This window comes from Nomia melanderi, chromosome 3 (genome assembly GCF_051020985.1).
Source record: "Nomia melanderi isolate GNS246 chromosome 3, iyNomMela1, whole genome shotgun sequence".
Classification (NCBI taxonomy): domain Eukaryota; kingdom Metazoa; phylum Arthropoda; class Insecta; order Hymenoptera; family Halictidae; genus Nomia; species Nomia melanderi.
The window spans coordinates 4,480,025-4,490,098 of record NC_135001.1 but is presented as its reverse complement, the minus strand read 5'-3'; the positions used below and the strand labels follow the sequence as shown (position 1 = coordinate 4,490,098).

The window sequence follows — 10,074 nt, the reverse complement described above, 5'->3', positions numbered from 1 at the left end:
ACGCCACGTGAAACGGCGCGTGGTGGCCCAAATCGTGGAATCACGAAAAAAGCACTCCAAAATTAGGGAGAAAAGAATGCTTGAAAACCGCTCCAAAATCGAGGATAAAGGAATGTTTGAAAAGCGCTTCAAAATCGAGGATAAAAGAATGCTTAAAACCGCTTCAAAATCGAGGATGAAAGAATGTTTGAAAACCGCTCCAAAATTGAGGATAAAATAATGTTTGAAAAGCGTTCCAAAATCGAGGATGAAAGAATGTTTGAAAACCGCTCCAAAATTGAGGATAAAAGAATGTTTGAAAAGCGTTTCAAAATCGAGGATAAAAGAATGTTTGATAAGCGCTCCAAAATCGAGGATAAAAGAGTGTTTTACAAACACTACAAAATCGAATAGAAAAGAATATCTAAAGAACACTGCAAAATCGAAGAAAAAAGAATACTTGAAAAACATTCCAAAATGGAAGAAAAATGAATATTTAAAGAAGACTCGAAAATGAAGGAAAAAAGAGTATTGTAAAAGCACTTCAAAACAGAAGAAAAAAGGAGGTTTAAAAACACTCAAAACTGAAGAAAAAAGAGTGCTTAAAAACACTCCGAAATTGGAGAAGAAAAAATATCTTAAAAACTTGACCCATTTCAGAATTTTTATTTTGCAAGTATTTAAATAACGACAACACCTTTGCGAGAGATTGTCAAATAAATTCGTGTATTCGTACAAAAACAAGAATAAAAGACCCTTCAAACTTCAACAAAAGTATTATTCTAATTTCCAGAAAATTTATAAGCCAGTCATTCCAATTACTGAGTACTTCCAATGTTAAATCAAAATCGAATTTAACGAACATTTAATTCGTTTCAATTGGAATTAAATACTGTCTGCCTATAATTCATTCAATCACAAATCTAATCGACAATATTAATCAAATTAAATAATACTATTTCACCATTAAACGTAGAATAAACATGCAACTCTTCTATCCAGTGAATAACAAACAACAAACAAAACCGTGCAGCGCAGTTATGAAAGAAATAGGGCAACAAGTGAAACGCGGTGATCTTTGGTGTTAGATTAATTGACAACGAAATAAATCTCAGAAATCACGTACACTGTAGCATAATATAGTAATTATGTATATGAGTTTTCTAAACCTAAATTCCGTTATATTTCAAGAACTATTAATCATATCGATTTCATTCTAATCGCGTTCGATTATGAAATCCACGAGTGAATAAAAAATAATATCGCGATAAATGCCGCGTAACAGTTTCAATAATTCTACCGTGTTTTTCCCTCGTAATCCGTGGATCTGGATCATTGTGCGGCGGCGCGGCAACCAGTTTCGACACGCCGCGGATCGGCGGACGAAGTTTCGAAATTTCGGACGATCCGGACGCAAATAAATTGCGTGTCGACGGAAACCGCTAGATAAAGAGGCGATTCACGGGATGACGGCAGCGAATGGTAAAAAGGAGAAACACGTTTCGCAAAGCTGCGTTTCGATGCTGGGAGAAGATTTACGCGTGGTCGATCGCGACGATTTATTCGCGGACGACCTGATTTTTCCTGTTCCACGATGAAAAGATGCAACTCAATGTGCATTATCGCGGCGAAGATATTCCTCCCCGTTTCTCCCTTTCGTCTTTTCTCTTTTGCGCTCTTGGATGCACCGGATTTATGGTAGTTAGTTTTGAATTGCCGTGCTTGAAAGAAGTCGCGCTTATTTGCACGAGGAATATAATACACGACGGTATATTTTAACTTGAGTAAAACAAATCGTTCGTTTAGTTGTTAAGTAATGAAACGTATAATTAATGATTAATTAGGTTATTAACGCTGAAACTACCGGAGGAGTCAAAATCACCCCTTCCTGATTTCATCTTTTTCTGATTATTCAAGAGATAACAGATGTTTCTTTGCGAGTTTATTAAAGAAATTTGGCTATACGCAAACTGAATTGTAAATCTATTAAAATCTTGATGAATGCAATCTAGGAGCTTTTATAGAGGAATTTCAAGAAGTTAATGTAACTGTTCGGTAGTTTACACATTGCGTACCGGTTAATTCTTGGAAAACTGGCCGGGATTTTCAATGAGATCATTTTATATCGCTATATGCAAAATATTCAAATACCTTATTGTTATTTCCTAAATTTTAAATAAATCGTGTGGCAGTTAGTAAAGTTATGGAAATACATATTTATACAAAAACGAAATTTCTCGATTTCGGTACGTAGTATGTTAATCTTTTGCGCTGGAAAAACGTGTCACGCTCGTCGAGACGGTTTCCTTTCAAAATTGCTAACTACGTTTTATAAAAGTCTTGTTGAATTACAACTAAATTGTTCAGAAATGTATCACTCTACACAAAACGATTAATAAACAAAATTACACATCTGCGTAAAATAGGTAAAAACAAAATTCTTAGCGCAGACTTTGATGAACCTTCAAATGAATTTCTAGCGCAAGAGGTTGATTCAAAGAAATTCAGTAAGTAACAAAACACTGTGATATTTAAAATTAATTGTAAACAGGATGGCGAGAATTGAAGATATATAAGTATTCGAATAGAAGAGGATGCACTGTCATGAGGAGCGCGTAATGGAAAAGAAACCTTGACAATGTTTGAAAGTCTGGTATTAACGTTCTTTCCGGGAATAAAGTAATAATGGCCGAGCGTAAAGAATAAAGCAAAAGAAAAAATGACTGCAGATAGAAGTAATTCACAGACGATATCGGTGAATGGGACAAAGAAAGACAAGATTCACGTACTTCTCACGATTCAAAAGCAAGAGAGAAAGGCCAACGTTGCGCAAGAGAAGAATGAGGGAATAAAGATAATTCAGCAGTTATACGGGAGCAGAGTGCAGTCAAACAATGTGAAAGAATGAATGGATAGTACAATAATGGAACAACAATCTGCGGATTATAAAACGCATAAAAATGGCAGACGAACGTAATGCATGGCCCATTGTAATTCTGAATAATAAAGTAAAAATATAAGAGATGAAAGTTTCGCAAAGTTCCAATCCCTTTTCTTTGTCGAAACTCAAGTTTGTACATAAAAAGCATGGTCATCAAGTCAATGATTCATATGTAATAATCAATGATTATCAATGATTTATATTGTATGTAATAACGAATGATTATGAATGCTTTATATTGTATGTAATGATCAATGATTATTAATGATTTATATTGTATGTAATAGTCAATGCTTTGTATTGTATATAATAATCAATGATTTATATTGTACGTCATAATCAAGAATTTAACATTGATTACCGACGGATACATCGAGACTCAAAGATGTCTCCAAATCTGCAAGGTTGATTAACATGCATAATGCCCGTCGCCAAATGCAACACGGTTTGTATGCATAACGACTATTATGTGTTCGCTTTTTTTTATGGTTAATTAATCGCGCAGTTTACGAAGCCACGTGCCGGTAACCCACTTCCGAGGCCAATAAACGATTTCTTTGGTCCACTTATAGAAGCCGCGCGCGAGAAAGAAGAGCGCCGGCGAAATGGGTCTTTGATAGCAAAATGGACGGCGACATATGATTGCCTCCATCGATTTCGAACGAAACATCTGTTTCCGGTTTAGAAACTAATCCGGCGTCAGAAGTGAATTTCACATTTAGTACCACTCGCTGTTTACTCTCGCGTTTATCGATGTAAACAACGATCAATCATTCATCATTCGTTAGAAATCACTTTGACCCTTACGTTAACAACTGAAACGTTTCGTTCAAACCTCAATATTGCAATATTCGTGCATAAATTTGTTGTTTTCAAAGCACAAATCGACGTTGCAGTGATAAACACATTAAAATCTAAAGAAATTGTGTGAAATTCTCACGTAAACGTAACAAATTGTGTACAGAAAAGTTGAAAACTACTCGGTTGCGTATTGCTAAATCGATTTCTTTAACCATTTCTCTGAGAAACATGTTATCTTTTCCATAATTGCAAAGAGAAGAAATCAGTACCACACCAGTTAGTTTCAGTGTTAACAAATAAGAAATTTGTTTCTCAAAGAAAAAGGCTTGAACTTTTGTACAACAAAATATTCCTTCTATAAGCGTGAGTGATGGCTAAGTATTTATTATAACTCTCTTCGTAAAAATACGTTCGATGATCAATGTTTAAATGAAAGGTCACTCACCTGCTAGGGAACAGGAAGTGAGACGGGTATTCTTAGTAGAACAACAACTACGATGATATTGCCACTTTGCAATGTAATGCTTTTAATAGATCTCGATCTGTATAATCCGCGTTCTATAATCAAGAGTTTCCTCGTCGTGTCGTCGACGGTGCCTCGCTACAATGACAGTGACCGTGATAACGAGAATTAGAATAATTAACGATCATCGGAATAATGGTGAATTATGTCAATAATAATGACGGTACTAATAATAAGAATAATTTAAGTCGTTGACTGTAAAAGTGGCTCGATTGGTATTGCTCCCCGAATTTCGAAGGCGTTTGGAGTAGCAGAACTCCGCTATTCATTAAGTTGCAAAACGCTCTAAAACTTCTCGTCTAAACGCTACTCAACGACGAATAAATTCCACGCGTTCTCCCCTCCACCACTTCTTCAATCATTTCCTGATCAAACCATCCGTCACAATGCTGCTCATTCAATAACACGTGGACATAATTCGATCGATCGAGCCTGAGACCAACGAGAGATATCAATAAATTATAGAACAAAATATCGAAACACAAAAACATTCATTCATTTCTCTATTCTTTAGAAATGTATTCTTCTTACTTCTATAAACCATCCTTTTGACATTGCATTTCTCCGAGCCGCCAAAAAGGAAACTAACTTATCATTTAGCATTAGAAAATTAATAAAATATATAATTTAAAAAATAATCTAAACAAAAGTTATATTTTTCAACCTGTAAACTACAACCTTTAATCCTTTGCGGGCGAGTGTCAACATCTCGGCAAAACGAAATTTTCATATTTCAAAAACTAAGTTGCAAGTAAATGTTTTAGTTACTCGAACAACAATAGGTCAGCACGCAGTTTCCTTTCTCTTCTATTAATTAAGCAACTGATGTATAATTTAGCTGTATCTGCTGAAGGTTTTGTATATTCGAAAGAATCTTTGTCCGCAAAGGGTTAATACATTTCAAGCTTCAATCTAATGTTTATTTAAACGAATTTCGTTCAAGAGGCGTGGCATAGAATTCAAAGAACCAATAAACGTCTTCGAACACTCACGTGATCAGCAGCGCATGCGCGTTGCGGTCTCAGCCTCGATCGGCCGGAGTATATTTTGCGAACAGAACGATCACGAAGGCAAGTGCAATAATGGAATCCCTTCTCCCGCGAAATTACCTTTGATTTCGATTCGTGTGGTCTCCGTGTGGAAGTGTGTTTTTGTGTGTACTCGTTAACAAAGCGTCTTGTAAATATGTATAGAGGTATATGTATATAAATACGCGGGACATAAACGTCCCCGAATTGGTTTTTGTTCGCTGGCTAGCTAGCTATTTCGTTGGCTCACTTCCGCGTGGGCTCGACTCGGATTCGATGTCGTGTATCGAAATCAAAAGCAACAGTACAACGAACGACTAGCTTTTACGGTGCAGTTGTAGCCGGCAGCAGCTGGATCCGCAGGACGATCTATTTCGATCCGGGAACGGATGCATTTCTCGACAAACCAGTCGACGGTAATTCATTAACGACCGGAGACTATCAAACAAAAACGATCAAAGGATGGAGACGTTGATAGTTCAAGGTCACTTGCGGAGGAACAGTCCCCATAGAAATTTCGAGAGAACGTATTCAAATCATTCGGAAGCATTTTTGAGATCGATCGAATCAACTGTTGTATTTGTCTCACTGAATTCCAAGATTAACCCCTTGCCTTACAATATCAGACTCGTAGCGAAGATTTCTAATATGCTTTAACCAACGTAAATATTATCCAGTTCTTTTAAGTTCAAATGCAATATTATCTTTCTTGTTGGCAATCTGTATGGTTTAGAGTTGATCTAGATATAAAGAGAGCATAGAATCTTTTCTTTTGCTAGCGTATTATTAACGAAAAGTAGTTCAAACAAGTGCAAAATCAAATCGTAGAGCAAGGGGTTAAGGAACCTTTTCCCTCGATCTAATGCGATATACACAGAAGAGAACTAAGGAATAAATAAATAAAACATGAAAATAAATACTCTCGAATCTTAAAATACTATTGTTATAATCACCTTGGTATCAGCTTCGATAACGTCGAAACAGAAAGCTGACGAAACGATTCTTTTAACATTCTATGTGCTGTTTAACCATCAGAGCAATAATCATTCCAGAAGTCAAAAGAAACCACCCTGACGACCTTCTCTGCCAGATTAACGCTAAACATTCGCATGCCCCTCGAAGCAAGTGAGGTGTTACCGACGCAAACGAGAGCGCGACCAATCGCCGAATTCGGCCATGTTGGAGACATCGATGCTTGGTGCGCGGCCACGCGTGCAGGAACACCGGTGTACATATCCTGTTACGACGAAAATCCAGGCGCAACCTCGATGAAGCTCGTCGAGTGTCTCGATAGTCGCTGAATAAACGTGTGCGAGATCTCGGAAATGCTAGGAACCAGTCGGTTTCTCGGAATTCATTTTGTATTCCACTCGACACCATGGTTTCTTAAAAGAAATCCTTAGAAGCGACAAAATCATTTCCATTATCATTATTCATTCTTTTCGGACTGAGTGGTCTTAGTCATAGAGTACTCATTTTGGAGTCTCACCTTGAAACCAATGCAACTTTTTATTTTCACACTTTTAACACTAGAACTACCGAGGATTAAATACGATTGATATATAATCCCTATGAAAATTGTAACCATAGATTATTTTCTGTTTCTTCAGACATTGATTACAGTATTCAAGTGAAACTATTTATTTCCAAGATTTCGAATATTCAATGCTTTTAACACGTTGACTGGCATGGTAGTCACCGGTGACCGGAGCTTCATAATTGGTTAAAGACAATTACAATAAGAAAACTGATGTCGAAAAAAAATACTTAATAATACAAACAACTGGATGATAGTATAACACGTATACTGTGATACCAAGTCGTTAATAATTATTTCTAATGACATTTGTCTTTGTTATGAAGGAATATGTATCGTTACACAAAACATTCGAAATTCTCGTGGCAGGCAACGTGTTAATACCAGATTTACGGACACTTATTGTACAGTTTATTCTATTGTTCCCAGAAAGATTGATGTTCGTCCGTTTAGATCTAGAAATTAAATATTTAAAAATGTATTATTAGGAACCATAATCACGTAATTGAATTAATCAAAATCGACCCAAACATTTATCAAATAATGTTTATAAAATTCAATTTTATTTAAATTCCGTAAGTCTGGTGTTAAGATATCAATAACTGCGAAAGAAGAAAACATCAGTCATTTTGACAGGCACGGTGGTTCTAGTGTTAAATTTTACTATATCTAACAACGATCATCTCTTCGCTAAATCTTCATAACTTACTATAGTAGAAATTCGATTAGTCTTTTTGTCCATGTACTGAATAGATTAAGACGAATCAATAATTACGTCCACGCGATTTAAAATAAATCCAAAGCAACAACTGAGATCTCAGAATGTTCGAAAAGTATTCGTAAACAGACTTGACCTAGCATTTTCAGGACTTCGCACATCTTTGCTGCTGAATAATCCCTTCGTCCAAATAAACGTGTCGTTTTCTCGTGTGTAACTATACGTATACTTCGTCTGTCGCGCTCATCTCCGCTCTCCTCCATCATTCAGTTGAAAATCTACGCTAAGGACTAGGATAATAGGATAAATTGAACTACACGCGATCAACAAGCCAGTCTAGTGTTTATAACAAGTCTTTTGCGAACGATTACTTTCGTCGAAGCTCGACCACTCGACTCTTCCACCGTTTCGGCACCGTGAATGGACGCTGCTGCACGGCTGTCTCGTTCGCGTATTCGTTGAGCACGCTCGGCGAACGCCAATAGACGTCACCCGCACGCCACGACCTGACTTTTCCACGGGAAACTCGATAAAACGGAAATTTGAAATTTTGGGAGATTCCAAGTTCTTTGGATACTTTGAGGACCTTATCTGTTCGTTTCCGTTTGGTCCCTCGAGATGAACATACGAAAGAATCGTTAACATGACCATTTAACGTCTCCTCGCGCTCTATAAAATCTTATAAAATGAGTTTCAGGTGAACGTGGCTGGGAACGTTTTTTTCATTGGAATTACAAATCTTAAAGAATTTCATCCTTCAGTTTGTTAATTTATACAAGGTTAAACGGTCATTTCAACAATCGCTTCGTATCCGTTTTGTACTTGTGAAATAAAGAATAAATTTAATTTAAATGAACGAAGAACGTACATTCTAAAGGAACTCAGTCACCATGTTGGTGACTTTTAAAGGAAAATAAAAATTTTCGATATTCCCCTGTCAGCAGCGCAACGCCGAAACGGCCGAACAGTGGCGAATGATCCGTTCACCTGTTACCTATCATCTACAACGTAGCGTTCGTAACTTGAAAATGTCGCCTCGCCTACGAAAGTCTCTCGGATCGTGGGTTTTTGAAACGTCGATCCCGAGGAGAGTTAGAATTTTATCGTGATAGTCACGGATGGTAAAACTGCGCGACCCCTAATGTCACTAACAATAAAAGTCGCCTAACTTAAATGTAAGTAATACGAAACGTACAAGCAAGATCTCTATTCGTATGAAGACACGGTGGACCGACCTCAAAAGGAAAAGAGTCCCCAGAAATGAATCATTCTCATTCGTTCGTTAATTAATCACCGACGAATTTTCGTCGCGAATCAATTTTCATAGCCTTCCGCCATTTTTTCTGAGTTTCGATGTGTACATGACCCCTAACTCTTTTCCTTTCACGCGGCCCGCGAAATTTCATCCACCGTGCGACGTCCTTGTAGCTGTTACAATATTAATTATACTATAACTGCATAAATACTCTGTCGTTACTAAATAATATGCGTGTAACGTTATCGTTATCGACTACTTGCCCGGATGTTCATCAATGGCAGACGGAATCTTTACAAGTTCGACGTTAAGCGTCGCCGGATAAGTCGCGTGTCAACGGTTAACATGGCTGCTCGCTGAGAGTCCCTATAAAATCGTATTGTTCTTTTACCGTATGTCCACGAATACTCCCGCTGGTTTCCAATCACGTCGTATTGTGTTCTACGCTGCGTGAAAAACTCGGAACACGGAGACGCGATGAGAACGTAGCTTAAGTTTCATTTCCGAGGCAATGCCTCGCCTGAAGTATTCAACTTAACCTGCGATTTGCCTCCTTCCCACCTTCCCTTCCTCTCTATCTCTCTTTCTCTTTGTATTTTGTTTAAATAGAATTACGATGCTTATAGTAAAACGGTACTTAGAGCTATAGTTACTTTGGTATAGTCAGTTATATCACACTAAAGTCCGCGATATCTCTTGGGAATCCCCCTTCGAAGGTTTGTGTTTAGAGTTCCGCCTGCAGAACCCTGGAAAATATGCAGTAATATAGTTAATCAGAATTGTTAATAAGATCAGTTCAATGAACAATTTTCGGTATTTGCTACAGCAGAGTTCAGATGGAAATTGGATTGAAATTGGATTGGAATTGGTTTTTTAATTATTTATACTATTTAGTATATAGTTATTAGTTATTTAGCACACTAGCTAGTATCAATACCTAGATTCAAAATGAAATAACATAGGACGAATTATTTTCCAGAAAACGTAGAACAGAAAGCAGATATTTGAATAATTCGTTTGATTAAAACTTACATTAAACTAGTGAATCGCGCGGTTATTAATACGTTAGGCACCATGTCAAACACTGATGACCGATGCTTCTAAATTAGTTGAAAACAATCGTAACATACAAGATAACCCATATCGAATGAAAATGTTTAATAATATAAAGCTTATAATAGTCTAACGCAAAGATTTAACGCTAAATAATTAATAATTGTTCCCGTTTTTCTTCGCTACAAGAGAATAACTCTACGGAAAACGGTTAAGATTTCCGCGGCACTTAACGTGTT

At 37.0% G+C, this 10,074-nt stretch overlaps 1 protein-coding gene across 1 annotated transcript in view; it reads right to left on the bottom strand.

Moving 5' to 3' along the window:
• Positions 1-4,219: 4,219 nt before the first annotated feature.
• The window catches only part of LOC116433083 (multiple PDZ domain protein), a 155,140-nt gene continuing 149,285 nt past the window's right edge, over positions 4,220-10,074 (bottom strand). Inside the window, exon 38 of the mRNA XM_031990803.2 lies at positions 4,220-9,528. The gene's annotated coding sequence lies outside the window, so the exon portion shown is untranslated. The remainder of the gene's footprint in view (positions 9,529-10,074) is intronic.